Source organism: Suricata suricatta, chromosome X (assembly GCF_006229205.1).
Source record: "Suricata suricatta isolate VVHF042 chromosome X, meerkat_22Aug2017_6uvM2_HiC, whole genome shotgun sequence".
Lineage (NCBI taxonomy): Eukaryota > Metazoa > Chordata > Mammalia > Carnivora > Herpestidae > Suricata > Suricata suricatta.
Genome location: NC_043717.1, coordinates 16,453,326 through 16,470,251, shown reverse-complemented (window position 1 = coordinate 16,470,251; position 16,926 = coordinate 16,453,326). Strand labels below are relative to the sequence as shown.

The following is a 16,926-nucleotide window of genomic DNA, read 5'->3' as shown; positions in this document are numbered from 1 at the left end:
TGCAAACATATGGTATCTATCCTTCTCTGCCTGACTTATTTCGCTTAGCATGATACCCTCAAGGTCCATCCACTTTCCTACAAATGGCCAGATTTCATTCTTTCTCATTGCCATGTAGTACTCCATTGTGTATATATACCACACTCCATTGTGTATATATAATCCACTCATGCTGATTACTTTTAAAAATGACAAAGATGGGGGTGGTTTGTTTTTAGGAAGCTACATTGACAAAAGACAGATCGAAAGAACTGAGTTATAGAAGATACTTCCTATGCTTTTTGCATGCTATTCCTTAGATCCTGGAGGTCTATTTTAAAATCTACACAAGCCCGTAGACCTTTCTTCAGATTCTGTGTCTCCCTCTCTCTCTGACCCTCCCCGTTCACGCTGTCTCTATCTCTATCAAAAATAAATAAAACATTAAAAAAAATAAAATCTACACAAAACATACTTTATGCTCTCCACATTTTCTTTTTAATAAGATTATCTTTTCTTTCCCCATAAATATATTTTCATACTGATTGTGATTACAGAGAATAATCAGTGTACACATTGTTGAAACCCAAGAACTTCTAGGCACACAATATAGGTTTATCGAACATTCAAAGAAACAAAGCCATAGATGTCTTTTGTATATATTATATATATAACAATAAAATTATCTTAAGAGAGATTTTATTATTTGTTCAAGTGACATGACATTATCTAAAGTAAAAAAATTAATTGAAGTACAGTAGACCCTTGAACAATGTGGGGGTTAAGGGCACCAACCTTATAACTATTGACTCCTCCAAAACTTAACTAGTAGCCTACTTTTGACCAGAAGTGTCCCCAATAATGTGAACAGTCAAATAACACAATTTGTATGCTATATATATTATACATTGTATTCTTACAATAATACCTAACTTTTTCTTATTTTTTCTTAGTATTTCTAGGCAATGTGGTTTGCCCATCAGGTTTTATTCAAATTGTCACAAATCTCTAAAATTTTTCCCTACTTATTGAAAAAATCCATATATAAGTGGACCCATGCAGTTCACATATAACTGAACAACTTGCATTGTCCAAGGGTCACCTGTATATGCTTTTGAAAGTCATAAGAAAAAACAGTGAAAACTACAGCTAAGGAAATAGGTCTTTGCAGAAAAGAGTTAATACAGCAGTTTGAGGCTGCTATCTTAGAAGGGCCTGCTTGCCAAGGTTGACCCTCCGCTGGCATCTGGGAACTTGGCTGGTAAACAGTTCCCTCAAATGACATGAGATTCACTAAGCAATAAGACTGCTTTGCCCATGGACTAAACACCTGTTTTCCTTTCAGGAATCTAGAATTTTTGTAGTTGCTACACAGAGGATGTCTACATGCCCAACCCAATACAACACCTCAGTGCTGAGTCTTTAATGTACTTCCCTGGGCAGAGACACTACACTTGTGACTGCATTTTTGCCGTTTGGATGAGAGTGCACTCTGCACAATCTGCCACAAGGAGAGCACAGGAAGCCTGCACATAGATTTCTCCAGGTTTCATGGGTGTGTTTTCTCCTTACTGCTCTGACTACACATCTTTGCTGTGTCACTGCTGTAAATCTCGGCAGAACTACATGCTGACTCTTATGAGTCTTCCTAGTGAATAAGTGAAGATGTGTGTGATCTTGGGGACCCCTGAAACAGCCTCATAATCAAGAGTCTTTACAAATATATTAAAAACTGGTCATTGTTCATGTGCATAAATAAGCTCCTGACAGTGAAGGTTTTCTTATATCATCAGCAACACTGTGATTAAGCACTCCTGAGGTAAATTTATAATCCTGTGTAGTCTTTTCTAGTAAAACTGGTGGAAGTATTCATTCTGAGTGACAAATATTTCACTGGTATCACTTTTTTTCCAGTTTCTAAGGACATCATTAAAAATCTAACATAAACATGACATTAACACATGACTATAACACCTAACACAGCAGATCACATAAAGTGCTATGACTAAAAAAAAGAGAAAGAGAAAGAGGGCTGGAATCTTTGCTTCCATGATGATGAATGCTTTTCTCTTGACAGTGAAAATTTATAATATATATATTTTTTGTATTTTTCTTATTAGCTTCAGATCATCCTTCCAGGTCCATGCTTAAGTATATCCTTTAGAAGTTCTTTCATAACAGACTGTGAGTATCAAGCTCTTCTTAATTTTTATGTTTGAAAATATAAAAATCCTTCACTCTTGAATAATAGTTTAGCTGGGCATAGAATACTGGGTTGAAATTAGTTTTCTCCCAGCACTTTGAATATATTACTTTGATTGCTTTTGGCATTTATTGCTACTCTTAAGACATCTGTAGCTACTCTCTCATTGGTTATAGTTTGTCTTTAGACTGTCTGTAGCTTTTAAAATATTTTTCTCTTTATCCCTGATATTCTGCAATTGTACTATAAAGCATCTATGTTATAATTTCTTTTAATTAATCCTATTTCACATGCATTGTATTGTACTTGAATGTATAATTTCCTTAATTCTCAAAAGTCTCATGTCTTATGTCTTCAAATGGTCTTCTTTACCAGTCTCTTTTTTTTCCTGAAGACATGTTGACACCTCTCAATTTATCATCCATGTATCTTTCATATGTTTTTATCCTTTCATGTTTCTATAATGCTTGTTAGGTAAATTTATTCTGATGTCTTCTAATTTCCCAATTCTCTCTCTTATTGTATCCAGTCCAAATTTATCCTACTTATAGAGTGTTTATTTCGTGGACTATATTTTATACATCCAGGACGTCTAGTTGGTATTGGTTCTTTAAAAAAATTTTTTTAACATTTATTTATTTGTGAGAGACAGACTGTGAATTGGGGAGAGGCAGAGAAAGAGAAGGAGAGACAGGTTCCAATGCAGACTCCAGGCTCTGAGCTGTCAGCACAAGACCATCGTGGAGCTAGAACTCAGACTGCGAGATCATGACCTGAGCTGAAGTTGGATGCCTAACTGACTGAGCCACCCAGGCACCCCAGTATTGGCTCTTTTGAATATCCAATGTTCTTTTTTTAAGTTTCTTTATTTTGAGAGGGAGAGAATGAGCAGAGGAGGAAGTGGGGGTGGGGGGACAAAGGATCCAAAGCAGGTTGCATGCCAACAGCAGAGAGCCTGATGTGGGGCTCGAACTCATGAACCACAAGATCATGACCTGAGCAGAAGTCAGATAGTTAACCAACTGAGCCACCTAGATGCCCCAAATATACACTGCTCTTAATCATCCTGTTATTATTTCAAAATTTATTTTAAGGGCTTTTGTGGATTTTCCATAATTTGTATTTAGTTAGGAAAGTATCACCCATGTACAAATCATAGCTCTGGTCAGTGGCTGTTTTTTTATTCAACCTCCTTACTCATGGGCGAGGAAGCTCTGCTTGTTTTCCCAGTTGGTTTCAGTCAGTGAGTCAGTTCCGTTTCCTGAAATAGTTGCAGTTCATTTGTTCTCTGATACCCATTATGGTAGACTCCTAGCCATCTCTACCTCTTTCAGGACTCAGAAGCTATCAAGTATGTGCCTTAGTTCCCATTTATCACTAAGAAACTTTGTTTTTTTCTGGTCCTTGGAGACTAGATCTTGTTTTTGATCATGATCATATCCTTTTATGTTTGTAGTAGGGTGAGGGTGTGACAGTGTGTGGATATATTTAAAGCATAAACTCGTTAATGCTTATTGACCACCCAAAATAGATTCCTTTTATAAGCATATGTGATGATCATCTGCCTTTAAAATGTATTTTTATCTTCTTTCCTAAATTATCATTCAATAAAATCTTTTTAATGCCCTCACTAATAGTTTGTGTTCATTGTAGTGAGCATCTGGGTGAAAGTTCTTTAAACTTTCTCCCTAAGAATGTCTACAAACTCTGATCTTTAGTAATTTATGACTTCATATCATTAGCTGGGACTTCTTGGCTGAGCTGCAGGTGTCCTAACTCAATAGATTTAATGTATACAAAATAGACCTTATGATATCCATTACACATCAACCAATCTGCTCCTCTCTTAGTCTTCCATACCTTAGTAAATAGTAAATAGTAAATACCCCCTACCCTCACGGTGGCTCACATTCAGAATCTTGAAGTCATCCTTAACTCTTTTCTTACATCCCATGGCCAATCCACCAGCAAGCTATATAAACTCTGTCTTAAATATATGTTTACAATATGACTTCTTACTATTTCTACTAGTGACATCCTGGTCTAAGCCACTATCATTCCTTACCTGGATTAATGAAATATCTCCCACTGCTCTCTCTGCCTCTGCTCTTAGCCTCTCTATTTTAAAAAAAAATCCAGAGTGATTCCTTTAAAATGTAATTTGAGTCATGTCATTCCTCTACACAAAACTCTCAAATGGCTTCTCATTTCCTTCTGAACACATGCCAAAATCCTTGCAAAGACCTTGAAGGCTCTGTATGGCCTGGCCCTTTGCCTTCTGTCCCTACTCTTGCTAACTTCACTCCAGCCACACTTCCTGTACCTAGAGCATGCCAAGTAGAATCCCATCTCAGGGTCTTTACTTTTGTTGTTCCTTTTGTCTGAGATGTTCTTTGCCCAGATGTTGTTGTGGCTTATTCCCTTATCTTCTTCAGATCATTACTCAAAAGCTTCCTTTTTAGTAAATTCTTCCTAGGCTTCCCTGTTATTCTCATTGCCCTCAATACTTCCTGCTTTATTTTTCTCCTTAGCACTCAGCATTATTAAAGTACTCAGGGGCACCTGGGAGGCTTGACTGACTGACTCCTGATTTCGGCTCACGTCATGATCCTGCAGTGCTTCATGAGTTTTGGCCGTGCATCAGGCTCTGCACTGACAGCAAGCATGGAACTTGCTTGGGATTCTCTCTCTGCCCCCTCCCATGCTCACGTCTCTCTCTCTCTCAAAATAAATGAATAAACTTAAAAAATAAAGTATACTTATATTTCTTGTTCATTACCAAGTCTACCCTCCAAATATAAATAGCACAAAAGAGGAATTCTATTTTATGCACTGTTTTATCTTTTGCCTAGGACAGGGCCTAGTACAGAGGAAGTACTCAATAAATACTGGTTGAATGAATGGAAGCTGAGCAAACGATCAATAAAGAGCAAGGATGTAGTCTTTTTTTTTAAGTTTATTTATTTTGAGAGAGAGAGAGAGAGACGGACAGAGACCATGAGCAGGGGAGTTAAAGAGAGAGGGAATTTCAAGCAGGCTCTGCGTTGTCAGTGCAGAGCCGAATGTGGGGCTCGAGCTCATGAACCTGGGTGGAAATCCAGAGTCAGATGCCTAACCAACTGAGCCACCCAGGTGCTCATGTACCATGAGATCATGAAGTGAGCTGAAGCCAGACACAACTTACTAAGCCAGTCAGTTGTCCCCTTCTGGCCCCATGTTATCTTAATTAAAGTCTTAAAGTGATTGTTTTAACCTGAAGAAGTCCTTCAGCAGGGGAAATAAACAAGTTAGGTATCCTTTTCCAAGTAATCAATGTACTGGTCTATCCTTTAGTCGACTGGTTCTTTTGGTAGATAAGAAATATTCCTTTTTATCCACCCTCCTTTAGCGTTACTTGCACTTAGATAGTCTTAGTGCACTTAACAGTTTAAACTTGAATTCAAGATGTGGCTGGCAAAAGGACATTAAATCTGTGTCAAAAGATATATATGCAAATAATTATATGATGAATTATGAATGGATGCGTTGAAATCATAATTCTACCCATAAAAATAGAATGTGCTAAAATAAAAGGCCATTATGAAAGTATTGTTGATCCTCTACTTAACCATGGCGATGCATGCAATAGTATTCTGTTTGTCTATAAAAGATCCCTTTTTCAGACATTTGCCTGAAAAGACCATTTATCTTTCATTTTGTCCACAGATGTTCTGTTCAAACTCCATTCCCCCCTCTTTTGGATGAGGAATTGTGGGGGAGGGTAATTTGGGTCATTCTTATCTTGAAACTTTCAGAAGCACTTATTTTGATTGTGGAAGAAAATGACAGTTTCTGTGTTACATTTTGAAAGCTCAGCTACTATTAAATTCTTCTCAAGTTGCAAATTGCCACACTTATGGAAAAATTTGCAATCAAAATACACTCTTGTTGCAATATAGCAACTTCCTCTTACTGTAATTTTCTGCAAAGTTCCAACATTTCTGCAGTGACTAGTCAAACGAATAGCTTATTTTCTTATACGTAAGAAAAGAAGGTGCTTAGCAATTTGAAACACTTGGGATAAATGATAGCTACTTACTTATTTAATTTTTAAATAACAAAAGCCTTTGAGATTTAAATATTTTACAAAGAAAAGTATTTTGCCTTACTTTCTCATTAGTGCCCCGATGGCAGAATAAAAGGCCTAAATATAAGGAAGTGGGGTGAGATGCTAATAGGACTAAATATTAAATCAAGACATCTTCCACTTTAAAGAAAAAACAGCATAGAATTGAACACGTTTCCTGATGGTGGTAGCCTCACATTCTGTTGCTTGAGAGGGAAACTGTGAAGTGAGCAGGAAGGGGAAGAGACACTGCTCACACACAAGGTCTATGAGTACAGTGGGGGCAGGTTGTTCTGGGTTCTGTCAATAAAGCCAACCTGACTTATGGTGACTGCAAATGATTCCACATGCACTAAAAAAAATAAGAATGTTTTTAAAAACACTAAGCATGCTAATAAATTAGCAGTCAAATAAGAATAAAAAGGCAATAATTGGCAAGGAGAATCTAGAGGTCAAACTCATTAGGTTAGGCAGAATCAATGTTTCATCAAAAGAATACTGTGCACAATAGAGGAAGTGATTGAATCTTGTACAGGATCTCATAAGGTGATTCCACTTTTCCTATGGGATGGTAAGGTGGGAAGAAGAGTCATTAATGGTAAGTAGCTAAGAAGGGTTTCCTTGGGAAATAAGAACTGTCATTCTAGGATCACAATAATTATTTACAGAGAGCTTCTGTCAGGCATAGTTTTAGGGACTCTATATCAGTTACTGATCTTAATCCTTATAATAAATCTCTACAGTGGTTATCATTAACCCCATTTTAAAGAAGAGAAAATTGAGACACAGAATGTGTAAACAATTAGCTCAGGACCACAAAGATAGTGGCATTTAAAATTGAAATCCAGATCTGTCAATCCCCAAACCTGTTCTCCTAACCACTCTGGGCAATACTGCCTCCCAAGTAAGTATTCTATAGTCATAGTAACAATGTGAGAGTAAAGAAAAACAGTTTCTGACATGACTTTCACTTAAGAAAACCTCTCATGACATGTGATATAAGTTCACTGCTATGTGAAAGGAAGGATTCTACAAAACAGAAAGATATTAAGGGTAACACCTTTAAATAATGGAGGTAATTCAAACTGGAAACATTTTATTAATTTCTAATTTTCATGCTTTTGTCAATTTTAATTAGCAAGTTATATTGCTCTGTGGATTAAAATAAAGATTTTCAGGGTTTTTCTTTTTTTCTTGCAACCATTAATCATAATATTTTCATTAGAAGAAGGCTCATGTTAATATTTTAATTTTGCAAACGATATAGAAACTAATGTACAGAAAGGTAATAAGGCTCAGCCAAGTTAGACAAGGATGGGAGTGCAATAACATTTTATTCAAACCTATTAACAGTGTTAATTGAACTCAGTGCAATTAAAAAACCCTATGTCAATACCGATGAGGGAATCAGTGATCCAAATAAGGCAAGCCTGCCTCTCCATTAATTCTTTACACAGGAGAAATCTCTTGGAGCTGATTCATTGTGTTATGCAATTTTTCACCTGATACACTGCTGATTGTTATGCAATGCCTTAAAATTACTTGGTTCACTTTCTCAAGATGTGGTTTTTAACTACTGCATGAGATTCTATGAAGGCAGAAACCATCTGCTTTAGCTCAGCACGCTATATTCAGCTCCAAGCACAGGACCTGACATACAATTATCTGTTGAAAGCATGAAATCAGTTAACTAGCCACCTATGTGTGCAGGACACTAAGGCTATGCATTATGGCATCTCATGTGCAATCTGTCAGCACATTCTGTCCACTCTCCCTTCTAAACATATCTGGAGTCCAACCTCTTCTCAGCACTTTGACTTCAGAGCCAGGGCTAAGCCACTATCATCTCTCCCTGGAATCAACCAGATCCTATCTTGACTCTCTGCGCCCACACTTACGTCAGCCCCTTTGGTTTATTCTGAACACACCAGCTGGAGTGACACACTTGGAAAGTTTGTACTTCAGCAAGAATGGGATGCTTTGTGCCACTGGAGCAACCTGACTTCTAGTTCTTCGTATTCCAGCCCACATTCCAGCTCTATAATTGCAGTCAAGTCACTGAATTCTTCTTTTTTAAAAATGTTTATTTTTGAAAGAGGAATGAAAGTGAGGGAGGGGCATAGAGAGAGGGAGACAGAGGATCCAAAATGGGCTCTGTGCTTACAGCAGGCAGCCCGATGTGGGGCTTGAACTCAAAAACCATGAGCTAGACCATGACCCAAGCTGAAGTCAGAGGCTTAACTGACTGAGGCACCCAGGCGCTCCATCACTGAACTATTCTTGACCTCTATTTCTTCATCAGCAACATCAGGGATTTGGACCAAATGCTCTTAGAATGTCTCATAGGTAACTAACTGTACATGATTCTGACTTTAAAATGAAGGGGAAAAACAGCCATTTTCCTTAGTCACTAATGTACATCCAATTACTGATGTTTTAGGAATCATGTATACCCATAATCAGCATCAGTCTTGACACTTAATGCTAGATTATTCATTGAAAGGCACTTAAGTTTACTCTGAAGCTGTATTATGTATGGAAATAAGTTATCGTCAGCCATATTAGACACAGCTATTTTGGGGTGCTTGATTAATGTGTATAATGAACACAGATTTTGCACAAGATGGAGGCAGACAGTCTAAACAGGTGAAAAGCAGATCTAGGGCAGTTCTTGCTTCTGACACTTCTATTTGACAAACTATCAACATTTGGGTCTGAGAGAAATCAGGGTAGGTTCGCCCATCTTCAAAGAAACGTTTATGATCAGAAAAACCTGAGAGAACCAGATTTTCCTTCTGAAGACTACTTAGTGACAAGGAAATAAATTATATATAAAAGAAAAGAGAAATAAGTAATATAAAAATAATCACCTCATGAAGAATGCACAAAGCCTAAGATTGTCAAATGAAGTCACTGTATATGGCATGATAATGATGTCAACAATGATATTACTGAATCATAACTATTGAAAAATTTTCCTGGCTATTGACTTACTGGCTTAGAAGAATATGAAACCAACCAGCCTTTTCTGGATACCTTTGTTTTTAGGTTTGTTGCTCTGATACATTGTACAGATTTTCTCAATGTGATATTCTTGCCATGTCAGTGTAATTGATTCCAAGAATGCTAGCTTTTATCTAAATACATTTATGGCTAATAGTATGTTTTTATGCAGCTCTTATTCTGAGACTTTTGCTTTTATAGACTAGACAAACTGTCCAAGACAACCACTTCACATGTTTCTACATCTGCTACTGTTTGCTGCAGTTCCCTTGATCTGGAGATTTTTTTTTCTTATCAGAAAATCTTTCAGAAAGAATACTGGGTAAAAATAAAAATTAAATTTAGAAAGTTTTATAAGTCACTATGTATATGATAATAAAATAATTGAGAAAGGTAAATCGTATTCTTCCTTCTCTTCCATACTGAGCCATCTAGTAGGACACGATTTTGAGACCAAGAAAGCAAAACTGTTTTTATCTAACAGAAGGAAAAGAAGGACTTGATGGGAATTTTCTTTTAATTCTGTGTTTGTAGCAGGAATCAAATCATCATTATGGTATCAATTTAGATGGCATTTTCCAGAGTCCTCTCTGCAGTGCTACACTCATCTTGTAAATGATAAAACTGAGTAAGAGAAAGAAAACAATTTATGCAAGCTCAGATATGAAAAATTAGATTTCTATAGAGCCCGATGTTTGCTGCCATTTCTCCAGAGTGGTGGCCTTAAATGCACCTAGATTAGGTTTGGCTTGTTCTCAGCCCACAGGTGAGGACACTTTGGGAGTTGGTTGAAGGAAAGATACTAAGAGTATTTGTGTACTATTGCAGTACCACATATTGTATCACATATTTCCCATACATTATTATCATAGGGAGCCAATGCTTTTAGCCAATTATACAAACATATAAGGGGGAGGACATAAAGGAGTAGAAAACATAATATCCTTAAAAATATTTTTATAGCAAACAGAGAAGTGGATTTCATATGGCTGTTTCTTCGGGCAGTCATCTGATTGCAAAATGAGTACACGATGCTAAAATGCAACTATGTGAAGGAGAGTCACCAAGTGGATGAGATAACGTGGTCCAGGTATCAGCCTTGTGGTACTCTTCCTCAGAGTATGCAAAGAGATTTTCTAAGGAATTGTTGAACACATTTTATTAAGTACAAACCCCTTTAGGTAAATTAGACATGTTATCCTAATTATTACTTCTATTAGTCAACCTCTTGATTGAACGTAGGTACATGACAACTTGAAGTTATATTTTCCAGTATATGCTTTGGAAGATTAAGTCAGTGGGCTATAGCAATGATACCATCAGAGAGGTGGGCTGTACATTGAGTTCACTCCAGATTTACCATAATTTAAAATTTTTCATTTTACCCCTGATGTTCATAAAGACTGTCATTAGAGAATTTTCAAAGGAGATTTTACCTGGTAGGCGCCTACAGTGGCCACAGAAAAGGAAATCTCAGTGTGCTGGCTTCCTCCTGTGTCACGTTAGGAAAGCTGAAACTATGTGTTTCAGAATTCTCTTCTCTGTATGGTTCTAGTTCGGACTGGCCACAAATAAATTTGTGTGAATTTCTGAGAACAAAAGTGAGGCAGCAGCCCTTGTGCTCTGAAGGTTGGTGCAGGATGTCAGTCACTGCTGTGGCTCACGTATATTGTCACTGTTCTGCTGCTTGTTCATATGCATGAGTCAGCAGCTGAGCCTACAACTTCAGCTCCTTGAAGTGCTGGACTGGGAGCCTGTGAATCACCATGGTGGAAGGCATCAGCTTTGCTGTTGAAGTTGGAGACAAGGTTCAAGTTTGTGCTCATGGGTTCTAGTTTATCTTGATCTCCCTGGCTTCACATCCAGATATTCTTCATGATCACTGACGGTGCTGAGGCATCTTAATTAAGCAGCTGCTCAAATGAGTAAGATCTAGTCCTTCATTCCATGTCACTTAGAGCTTCTTCACTGATTGAACCCTAACTGCTACACTCATTAATAACCAAAGAGAATATATGCTTTAGTCCTAGAAAGCTTTCTGATTTGCTCAACAGGAAGTAAATTCCCTTCCAATGTATATGAATTAATTTCCTTTCCATATGGCATTAAAATAGTTACCATGTACTCAGCAGCATAGTGGAAAAAAACTTTATGCACATGATTTAATCGTGAAATAGTCATGTTAGGTAAGTATTATCCTCTTTTTACTGATGAGAAACTGAGGTTCAGAAATGTGTCTAGATGCATACAGCTAACTTCAAGCTCATGTTCTATAAGTACATTATTTGTGGCCATCTGAACTTCAGAAAAGTCAATTCTCTTCTTTTACCCAGAGAAGTCAGATATAAGAACCATTGTCTCTTGAGGCTACTCCAAATTTATGATAATAAAATAAAATATGAGAGATAACTTAATCTACTCTTTTTTATAGCAGGAAAGTTTGAATCTAGTTAATTTAAAATTATTTGCACATTAAGGAACTGAAACACTGATCTATTTCTCAATATTTCAGATGGTTTTGGGTTCAAGTCTATTAGGATCCTGTTCTTGGCTTAGCCTGATATTTGCAGAGATGTTAAAAAATAGAGTTAGTAATATCATTTAGAACTGAGATTCTAGGTTGAGTCTGTGAACTCTGGCCCACTGTCAGTTGCTGCCTGAGCCAAAAACCAATGAAGAGTCCATGAAGGCTACAAACAATTTAACATTGTTTTTATGAAAAGTTACCTTCAAGAAACTAGAATGGAACAGTAGTCAACAACTGTGCCTTAAACTTCCTTCTCATATCAGGTATGGGCCAAGAGATGCAGACATGTAGTCTGTTAAAAGGAATCTTTGGATGAAATTTGTGTATACACAGTGAATCATTAGGCCTATAGTTCTGTAGAATTAGAGGATGCCAAAACCATCAAGGTGGTAATAGATTTTAGGAGCTGAGTGAAGAAAATAATTTGATATAGATTATGGTCCTTCAGCCAGAAGAGGCTTTAAAGAGTTCTAGGGGTAAAATAATTTTGCCTGGCATTTTATTAAACTTAAGATGCTTGATTAAAGGAGTTAAGGTGGTGAAGTAATGTGGGTCAGATGACTATGGGAGCAAAAAAGGCCTACTGCCAACAAAATTTGAAGACATTTTTCTGAGGCTAGAAAGCTGGAAGACATAGGTCTACAACATGAGAGAAGGGGGCTTCTGTAAACTCTCTGATCAAGGCAGGTATGTCTCCAAATATTGACCTTAACAACCAAGTCAGAAACTTCTCAACAGACTTTAGGCTTCATTTTTACAAAGGCAACAAGGAACTTGTAATGAGATTCAAATTTAATAAATTTCAATAATTCCAAATTCTCTTTGTGTGTATATGTGTCCTGTTTTGCATGATGCCTCACTAATTAAGCCAGATTTGGTGTTTTGTTTCCTGGCAGCCATTATCTAACCAGGAACTAGCAGAAGGAAACCTACATTTGTTCAAACATGAAATCAAAAAGACTGGCTTCCACTGAAAGTAGTGGATCTTAACACTTTTTGACGGTGGCCCCCTAAGACAGGCCAACAGACTCCATGGTCCATTTGTCCCCACTTTATGACTGTATAAGTATCATGTGGAATGGATGATTCATGGTATCATTTTTAGAAAATTGTGAGTAATGTGAATCTCATGCTAGAAATTTAAGCAAGCAACCTAAAACAAACTAAAACCAAAAGCGATGAAGCCTAATGGTAGTTTATAATGAAAAAGAAACAGCAACCAAAAACTACAGGTAACTTAAAACAAATCCTAATGATGTATCAATATTGCATTCCTCCCCAAAGTGGCAGGAACCTGAACTGTCTACATTCGTTCGTGTTCAAGTGCACCCTCAGTTGCATGGATACTAGGCTTCTTGGAGAAACAGTGAACTAGAATATTTGGCTAACTCTATTAATGCACTGTTTAAGATTATCTAATTTGTAACCTTTTAACATCATGCAGTAGGTTACTAGTAAGCAATATCCAGTCACAAGTGAAATGAAAGTCTGTGAAATTATAAGAATCACTGCATCAAGCCTCAGCCAGTAGGAGCCCTTTGCCAAAGATTGCCTATACTTGGAGAATCATTGCTTTGGTAGAATGGCCCAAAAGGAAAGGCTGTTCCCAGTCCAGGTTGTTCCTATGCAGGGCTTTGCTAAAACTACTCTTAATATGACATTAACACTCTCGAAAAAAATCAAGCCATCCATAGGGAATCAAAGAATACACATAAATGGGAATACAATAATGTTTATAATGAATATCTAACATGTCTGCATGCACCCTGGTGAAGAAAACATCATGTAACCCTGATATGGCTGCTGTCCAAGTGATTAAAGTCAAAACGCAGAGAAAGTGGTTATTATAAACAACTGTTAGGTTGGAGATGGCTTTTTAGCCACTAAAATTTAGTTTTACTTTAATTTCATTGATCCTAAAACAATACAGCAAGTCAGGTAGCAATTAGACAAACCAACCTTTATGAATACATATAAATTTAATTATAAATATTTATATCTTGACAATATAGCATACTTTGCATTATCGTGATAATAATAGCTCTGTTTTCTCTAATAGATGGTAAAATACTTATGAGTAGAAATGGCTTTATTCAAATAAAAATGTGAAATTTAGAGCCAGACTGCTTGAATTCACATCTCACTTCTGCTACTTTCTAGTTGTGCTACTGTCAGTAAAGTAAACTCTGTTTCAGTTCTGCAAAATAAACATAAAAATAGTAGCAATCTCACAAGGTCAATTTGAGGATTCAATGAGATAATGTGTATAAATTCTTAGGACAGGAACTTAGTAAGCAGTCAATAAATGTGAGCCCTTAATAAGAGCAGCAGTTGCAATATTATTATTAGTTAATATATATTCCACAGTATTTAGATTGAGCTTGACACATGGTTGACACTACTGGAATTGCTGTAGAGTTTCTGCTAAATTATGTTATTTTTTTTCCAAGGGGCAATATAGTATGTTAAGAGGCACATTGCTAATGTTCAAATTCCAGCTCCACTACTTACTATATACTTAATCCATGTGCCTCAGTTTTCTAATCTGTAAAATGGGAATAACACCAGTACCTTCCTTATAAGGCTGTTATGATGATCAAATGAGTTAAGATTTATAAATTACTTAGAATAGTGCCTGTTTCATAATGTTTGTCTACTTGTTAAGTTAAAAAAAAGTCTTTTAATAGCTCTCCACCTCCTTCTTCCAGGAGTTCCACCAAAAATACCTTCACAAGTTGAAGAGGATGGATAAAAGTATTTGTCAGAAGTAAAACAACTGAATGTTTGCTGTTATGTCCTAAATAACTAAGACAAACTACATAAATGTTGGAATGTTATGAAAAATTATCCAGATTTTTGAACACCTACTCTAAATCTGTTTTAAATAAGCCATCTAAAATCACATTAATCAGTTTATGAAAGTATACATGCGTGTTGCCTGGATTCATAATCAAATTTTACTTGTTCTGGCAAGTCAGCATGTACATTTAAAATAAATTATTATTTTGTTTATGGGCTTAATTTAAAAGCTTTAATGTGAGAACAACCTTATTAAGGGAAAAACAAAGACCCGAATCTAATCATACTTTATCTAAAGGCTTTTATCACTACATTTGAATTTGTCTCCCTCCCTCTCCCTCTCCTAGTCCCACTGTCTGTCTGTCTCTGTCTCTGTCTCTGTCTCTGTCTCTGTCTCTCTCTCACACACACACACACACACACACACACACACACTGCTGTTTGCCTTTTCTTCCTGTGCTCTCAAGGTTAGATGAGGGTTTTGGTAGCTAACACCTCCCACATTTTCAGACAGAGAATCAGTGAGTAGGTAAAATAAAGTTACACTCTTTTGAAAAATACTGTTAACAAGCTTGGCTGACAGGTATACTGCGACCTCCATAATGAGATGGTAGTGATGAGAGAGAAGCGAGAACCAAAGCAGAATTTAGTAATGTGGACTAGATAAACATGGCGGAGGATATTCAAAGTCCTAGGGCTCCCCCCTGGCATATGGGACGCCGAGCCTGTGGTAATAAGTTCCTGGAAATTCCCACTTCGCATACATTCTGAGTGAAGGCCTGTGTGTGCTGGACAGGGCTGGCCTAGGACATGGAGGTAGCTGTTTGCAGGCTGAGGACAACGGAGACGTCGTGAGACAGGCAATGAAGTTGCTGTCACATTTACTTACTTACTCATTTATTCATCACATGCTTACTGAGCGTTTATAAATTACTATACCTACATGAGATGTTGAAATATAATGCTGAGCAAGATGGAAAAACTATCCTTTCCTGTCATGCACATGGACATGCAACCCCTACTATGTACAAGGGAGAAAGACACTAGGCACACATTGCATATGTAGGAATATACTTACAAATCATAAAAAAGGTTTTGAAGAAAATATAGAGAATGCTAAGAGATTATAATAGGAGAAGCTGATTTAATATAGGGGGTAGTGATCATGCAAAGCCTCTCTGTAATTTCATGTTTAGATAGAAGTCAGCCAGGGGAAAAAGGGGGTAAAAACAGTTTCAGTATAGGGCACAGCATGTCAAAAAGGTGGATGATCAGGGTGGTTAGGGCATAGTGAGTGATTTCCTTTTAAGTAAGTTAAAGAAAAATATATAAACTTAAAAAATACATGGAATTAATAAAAACCTGTATATTTTACAATACCATAGACTTCTCAGTCTTCTCTATTATCAAATAAATATTTCTGCTATAATTGCTAAGCGCAATGAGTCACACAGTGAAATTGAAGTGTATTTGACTTGCTTCATGTATTTTTATCAAGCCATCTTCCAAAATAGACGATTAGGGATTATAATCTAGCTCTGCTTGGAGAGAACCGTGTCTCTCTCTTTGCCACACACACACACACACACACACGCACATACTACATTCTTTTAGTACACTTTTAAAAGGGTATTTAATGTTGATATAATCCTACCATTAGAGTCAACTAAATTTTCTCTAAATTTGAACCCAGAACACAGGGAGTTACTATATTATAACAGAGATAGAAATCTATAAAACTCAGTACTCAGGTTTCATAGTCCGCTTCCACTTCAGCCCCATTCCATTCAAAATGGCTGTGCTATCCAAAGGAATAATTGGTAAGAATGAAGATTAGTGGTTCATCATGAAGGTGATGAGATATTGATGTTGATTTTGTGTTTTAGGACAGTTAACATAAGAAAAAACCCTTTAATTTTTAAATAGGTATGTGCAAACATAAAAAAAGCATTCCTGTGAAATATAAAAAGCAATCATTTAAGTGTACGTTGTTTTGCCTCTAGGGTCCAAGCAATTGTAACTACAATCCTCCACAGTCTCAGCAATAGATCATGCCAAATAACTACTTGTGCTTTATAACAAGAGCAGCTCTGTATGTTTTTTCTGAACTTCATAAAAAATAGTAACACAGAGTAAAAGAGAAATCTGGGTACAAATCAATCTAGGTACTGAAACTGTTATGAAAATCAACATATGAAGGCACATGTTTCTTAAGCTTTTTGAAAATTCATGCAATTAGTTAAAGCATAATTTCATTTGCATAAGGAATCCTACCATGCACAGAGAAGCAGGGTAGAGTGTGCAAAGATC

The 16,926-nt window shown here is 36.7% G+C and overlaps 1 protein-coding gene across 6 annotated transcripts in view; it reads right to left on the bottom strand.

The window, feature by feature from the left end:
- CNKSR2 (connector enhancer of kinase suppressor of Ras 2) overlaps positions 1-16,926 on the bottom strand; it is a 289,714-nt gene that overhangs the window by 64,515 nt on the left and 208,273 nt on the right. The window lies entirely within an intron of this gene.